Consider the following 7,122-nt stretch of genomic DNA (forward strand, 5'->3'; position numbering starts at 1 on the left):
ATTCTAATGGCTCCTCATGAAAACATGAACTGCTCTATGAACTCTAAGCCAAACCCTGCTCCAGGTAACTATATAAAAAAAACCTGTGAATACACTTCTTAGAATATAAAATGCCATAAAGTTATAAGGTAATAGCTCATCGGATAAATAAAGGTTGTGCAGTTGATGTTATTTAGGACACAGCCGATTCGTAAGGAGAAACTATTACGTTTCTGAGCTTCGGCCCCCCCTGTGGATCAGTTAATGATTAGTAAAGTTACAGGGCTAAATGCCATGATTATTCATTAGTAAAGGTACAGTATGGGGTAAATGGCGTGATTGCCTTTAATTACTGCAGGAATGCAAACAACGGCGAATAAATGAATGAACAATTAAGAAAGCAGAAGTCAATACATAATGATGAAGGCTTCGAGCTCTGAGAGCCCATCTTTCCTGCTTAGCTTAGTTAACAATCTGCACGGATACACGCTACTGCCTTACTCATGACCCCCCCCTCCACACACACACAGTGAGTAATTGTCTGCACAGCAGTGACAGATGTGCAATATCATTTCCTCTTCAGGAGAAAAAAAAAAAATCACAGTTTGTCCAGTGTGTCACTTCACTCTCTTTAGTGCTGCCGAGGTCCTGCCCCCATTATGGTTGATTTAGAAATGGAGGAAACGCAGCAAGCAGATGCTGGATGGAGCCGAGAGCGCTAGTTAGCGCCAGAGCCTCATCTGCATTCCGCCGTTCGCTTTACAGCAAAGAAATTGTGGCGGGCCCCTCCGGCCAAGGAGACGAGTGGGGGGCGAAATGACAATGCCTTGATTTGTTGAGAGGGAACGAATAAATGGGTTTTTCTAAAGCCGAGGAAATATCGCCATTACTAGCCAATTTATGTCTTTTTATCTGTTCTTCAAACATGTCACTTTCGGGTGCCGTGGCATGGTAATTATTCGGCTTCCTAAAGAGAAGTGAAGAAGGGCAAAGAGAGAGAAAGAGAGGAGAGAAAGCGAGGAGAGAGAGGATGCGCAGTGTCGTTTATATGTTCAGACGGGCTCCAAAATCCTCTAATCCTTCTAAATACCCGTTACTAAATACACGTTTTTCATGGTGAATAGAGTTCACTGGGTGTAAACAGACACTGGAAGTAGATCCAAGAGATTATCATTATCTCAAAGCAAATCACAGTTTGCTTATTTATTGCCTGTATTAAACCAAAAGGTCATTGCTACTGACTCAAGCACAAAGCTGGTGTGGTTTGGGCGATACATCAGGACCCTTATAGTTACGATTGGAGTAATAATATATAATTATTTAAAGCATCATGAAGATCTAATAAGTGAAGCCCCCCCCTTCTTTCAAAGAGCAAGCTGTCTTTAATGATATGCAGAGTAAGTCTTTACGTATCGATCGCTCTGCTCATTAGTTCACGCCCTCGCCTCTTGCTCATGCTCAGGCTTGCTTTTTATCAATGCAAACACTACAATGCTTTAAAAACCAGGATTATACCATGACTTACCTTATACCGTACATGCGACAAGTCTCAAAACATTAGACTGGCGTTGACAGGGTCCGAGATGTCCATGTGCCAGGTTCAGGGCTTTGATCTTCCTGTTCCTGGAGTGGATTACAACATCCATTAAGGTCTTGCCAAGCCATGTAATGCTTTATAGAGCTGACATTTTGTGCATAAATAATTTCTTAATGAAAGTCTGGCCTTAATTAGCAATTAGCAGAGCTTTTAGCACGTGACAACACTTTATCGGGTCGGTACATACATTTTCGGCCTTTTATGGATTTTGCACTTGACCTTGCGTTTTTACACGTTCTACGGTTTACTTTTAATGTTACCTTTTGGAAATCGTCCTTTTTTTTCCCTTATGAACATCAGTTATTCTGGGAGAAGGACACTTGAATGTCATATGTATGATTTTTTTTTTTATTTGCTAGTCATGTTTTTTTTTAGAAAAGTAGGAAAAAAAGGAAAAAGAAGGAAAAGTAGGAAAAGTAAATGCTATGGATTTGTGTTACTAATATAATTTGAATTGTTCTAGGATTTCTTCGCCGGATTGAAAGAGAGCTCTGTGCTAACGTCTCTTTTGTCTTACCGCTTCTTCGGCTCTCATTTGCATTTAGCAGGGTTATTGCAAGCGCTAGCCGGCCCGATTTATCATTTCCCGGAAAGCTCACGTTCTGAAAAGTCATAGAAGTGTTATTAAGTGCCGATAGCGCGGCGATGAATTTCCACCTTAGCGGCGGCAAAGGCAATTTCACCCTCCTCATGTTTCCCATTCATGCAGGAGAGAGAGACTTTTCAGAACGACTAAATATGCTCGGTCTGTTGCAGAGGGTCCAGCTCAAACATAGCTGAAGAAACAATGCCTTCATCTTAGGGCATCGTGAGATTAGTTAGTGTATTATTATAGAACCGAATCTTCATCCAGGGCCATGCTAGCAAATCCTGTTAGCAGCCTATCTCACTGCTCAGCCATTTACATAATTGTCAATGTGTCCAGACTCGACTATTCAAACAGGAGATTTCGGAAATTAATTTCCGCCATTATCTGAAGTGTTTAAACTATTAAACTCCTTGTGCTCAAGCATTGTGAGTAAGCTTGAGGCAGTGAAAGGCGAATATTTTCGCTATTATTTCTTACCCAAAAACCTTTATCGTCATTAATTACAGTTGCGGTAATGAAGAAGTGATCTATTGCCCCTCTTGACACAGTGTCTGGCATGCTAATGAGATTGGCTGGCGTGTTGTGGCACGGACACTGGGCTATCCGGAGGCAATGCCGCATGACATTGGACAGGATTAGTATGGGAGGCTACTACCTTACTGTACCAGCGATATCTGTGCAATTAGTCCAACACCTGTCGTTAAAACTTTTTCTAATTATCATTTTTCTGTAAGCAGGTTTTTACAATTTGTTTGGTTAATCAAAATTGTCTGTCTGTCTGTCTGTCTGTCTGTCTGTCTGTCTGTCTGTCTGTCTGTCTGTCTGTCTATCTATCTATCTATCTATCTATCTATCTATCTATCTATCTATCTATCTATCTATCTATTTAATACATAATTACATACATACATACATACATACAAACAAAATGGACAAAAGTTTTGGGATACCTGCCATTTCTAGCTATATGTGGTTGTTCCCCAAACTGTTACCACAAAGATGGAGACACACAATTTTTCATTTATTTTAACTAGGAGACCCAAACTACACATTTCTGTTCTGTTCTACACATTTTAGCCATTTTATAGACATCCCTCTTAACTAAGCCCCCAGTTTTCCCAGCACAACCAGATACCGTATTTTTTTGGACTATACTGCATTAACATTAACATTAGACCAATGAAATTTCCGAACGGAAATGAAAGAACGCACCTCACCTGTGTTCTGAGCTGCACGGCATCGAGAGAAAAAAACTTTTTTCTTAAACGCACGACAATGCCAAAAGATAAACTCCTGGGAGAAATAGTTGTGAAAGGAAGGAGGAAGACAGTGAAAAATGTCTTTCTTGGTTGGCTACTGTTTAGATACAAGCTGTTGTAGCGCGTTGAGTCTGGGTGAAGGGAGAGCTCACTAACTCCAGTTGCAACAGAAATCATATAAGCACAGACAGGTTTCCAAAACTCGTGCTTTTTCATTTTTCTTGGCAACTTAGAAATAAGCATCAGAAAATAATAAGGACATATTCCTCGGTCTCCACACATGCAGTGATACCGGAAAAATGTGGCGCCAAGCTATTCCCAAAATACAGCTATGCTCTTTAAGGAAGTGCAACATATTTCACCCGTTACACCGTGTAACAGACACTGTCTTTCGTTAAAGCCTGTGTAAAGTTCATTAGTTTCACTGTAGACACCTGGGCTTATAGACAGGTGCGGCTTATTTATGTTTAAAATAAAAATCTTTGTCAAGTTCAGTGGGTGCGGCTTATACATGGGTGCGATTTATAGTCCGGAAATTACGGAAAAAGAAAACACCCCCCCAAAAAACTATGGCAGTTCTTTTTCATGACTCTAGTGATAGGGGGATGAAATTATACAATGATTTTGCATGATTTAAACATGCACACAGCATGTTAGTGTATGTATTTCATGTTTATAGCATTGGGGAGGGACTATTTTGAGCTCTGGAATTAGACTGTTTGTTCATAATTGAGACCACATGCCCAGGTTGGACCTTGTGCTGTGTTTATGTCTGTTTTTGTACTCTATGTGTGTGTTTGTGTGTTAGTATGGATTAATTGTGTGAAAGCCAAGTGTGTGTGTGTGTGTGTGTGTGTGTGTGTGTGTGTGTGTGTGTGTGTGTGTGTGTGTGTGTGTTTAGACAGGAGTGAGAGCTCCCCTCAGCCATACTCATTCCTCATGCTCCATTTAAGACGATGATTATTTGCTTTGTTCTCTCCTCTGTAAATTATCATTATTTCTCTGACAGCTTGTCTGATGTGCGTGCCAGGTATATGAGGCAAAGTGGTTTTAGAGCACTATGTTTTCTTTGTACCGATTGGCCAGGCAGAGGGACCGAGCTGGGAAAGATGTGCTGCAAGTTAGAGCAATAAAGGACGCAGATGGAAATGTGTTGACTAGTGAGGAGAGTGTGTTGAGAGGGTGGAGGGAGTATTTTGAGCAGCTGATGAATGAGAAAAATAAGAAAGAGAGAGAAGGTTGGATGATTTAAGGGTAGTAAAGCAGGAAGTGGATAGGATTAGTAAGGAGGAAGTGAGAGCAGTGATTAAGAGGATGAAGAGTGGAAAGTCGAGAGAGGAGTTGTGGTATTGTATGAGGAAGTCAGGTGTGGGAGAAGGGAGCAGGTTGAGAAGAGCCTGGAGAGGTGGAGGTATGTGCTGGAGAGAAGGGGAATGAAAGTCAGTAGGAGTAAGACAGAGTACATGTGTGTGAATGAGAGGAAGGGCAGTGGAGTGGTGCAGTTGCAGGGAGAAGAGGTGGAGAAGGTGGAGGAGTTTAAGTACCTGGCGTGAACAGTGTAAAAGTAAGAAGAGTGTGTTAGAGAAGTGAAGAAAAGAGTGCAGGCAGGGTGGAGGGCATGGAGAAGATGTATGTAAGGCTGAAACGATCCCTCGAGTAACTTCAGTGATTCAAATGAATTATTTGAATCGATGCTTCGTTTAGTCCATTTAACTAAACACGGGGCATTGTGTTTTCCCACGGACCATTATTACTAACGCACCACTTGCTAAACTCTGGACGGCTCTTGACAGTTAAACTCAAGATGCTGCAGAATGAAAAATGGAGAAACCGAGAGAAAACAGCGAGGAGTGAGAAGATTCAGCCAAAAGAAAACAACAGAAAATTTGGGATCAGTTTTGGGATTACAAACTAAAACTTTTTTTTTTTTTTTTGAGTACATTGAAATAGATTTTAATATTTTTATTTCTGATGATTTCTTTTGTACATTTGTATTTGCATTTTAAAGTAATATGGCAATTAATTGCACTAAATTTATTTAATTTTTTTTTAGATTTTCTTGAATGTACTTTCAGCAATAAAATGTAAATTTTTCTAAAAAGGAAGCACATTACTTGTTACTTTCTCTAGTATATTTAGTATTGCACTTTAGTAAAGAAAAAGTCATTCTTAATCCGATTACTCGTTTAATCGATGGGATAATCGGTAGCTGCAGCCCTATATGTATGTATATATGTATAAATGTATGTATTTATCTGTCTGTCTGCTTGTCTGCCTATTTCTATTGATTATTGATTTCTCAGGAATTAAAGTATTGTATTTTCCTTTTCACCATCAAAGAGACATCTTATGTTGCTTTAGAATCTGCCTTTTACCTGCATATGAGCATGTGTTGTAGCGTTAATGTTCTTTTGAATTACAGGTTAAAGCCACACCGATGATCCTTAAGGTGTCAGATATAATACTTTTAACTGTACACTATATTCATATTCCTGGGTAAACAAAACTTAAGTAAAGGAAAAGTGCAGGTTGCTTCGAATTCTTTCTTGTCGAATGCTGCCCCAGTGCTTAGCAGGCTGGCAATGGACAACCCTGAAGTGCTAGGGATTATGGGTAGAATGGATCACCTGTGGTGACAGGGCTTTCCTGTAAGGGCAAGCGAGTCTGAGCAGATGGTGGCCGACTGACAACCCCTGAACGGAGGATAATGGCATCACATGCCAATAATCACATCAAAGTCTGTGGACTTGTGTGCCAGTCAGTGTAGTCCAGAGTCCTGCATGTCAATGCTTACTTAAGTGTACCAGTGAAATCCCAGAACCTCAGATTATGGCAGATGCAGACTTTCAATTCTTGAAATTGCCATTTGTAATGCTTGGCTGCAGTAGTCAGTGAAAGCCAAGAATCTGGAACTGTAAACATCACCAGATGCATGGTTTCTTTAGTGGTGTTGACCCACTTTGTCCACACTGAATTTATCTTCAGTTCCTGCCCACTCTTAGGGTGTTTCGCCTACAGTAAATGACACTAATGCTCAATTGGATGAATGCCACATGAATGACATGATTGCTTTGCTGAACATTCCACATTTTTGCACTGCTTTGCTTCGGGTCACTACACAGCGAAGTGCTGTCTGATGGGTTTGGAGCATTTGGCTGAATTTAAACAGATAATATCGGCCTATACACTTCAATTCAATTCAGTTCAATTCATGTTTATGTGGATAGCACTTTTAAGAATGGACATTTTACAGAGATAAATTGGTTATAAAGTTGTATAAAAGAATCTATAAATTTAGTGCCCATAAGTTTGTTCCTCATAATTGTACATTTATCCTTAATAAGTGAGCCAGTGGCAGCTGATGCAAGGAAAAACTCCCTGAGATGACATGAGAAAGAAAACTTGAGAGGAACCACACTTGAAAGGAAACCTATTTACATCTGGGTCGCATCAAATGTCTATTTATTACACTTCCATCATTGCTGTGATAGGCATTTAAATGCAGAACTGTTCTTGCAATCAGTGGTTGCTCAGTAACTTCAAGGATTTTTCAGCTGTAGATGTGGAACCATCCCATGCTGCAAAGAGTGGTCTCTAAAAATACAATGAAACAAGTTCTACTGGCAGTCACTAATGATCCTAGCCGTATGACAAAATTGTGCACTTCTGATCATGAGCAGATCCTTTCATTCTCCATA

This window comes from Silurus aristotelis (assembly GCF_946808225.1).
Source record: "Silurus aristotelis genome assembly, chromosome: 9".
Classification (NCBI taxonomy): Eukaryota; Metazoa; Chordata; class Actinopteri; order Siluriformes; family Siluridae; genus Silurus; species Silurus aristotelis.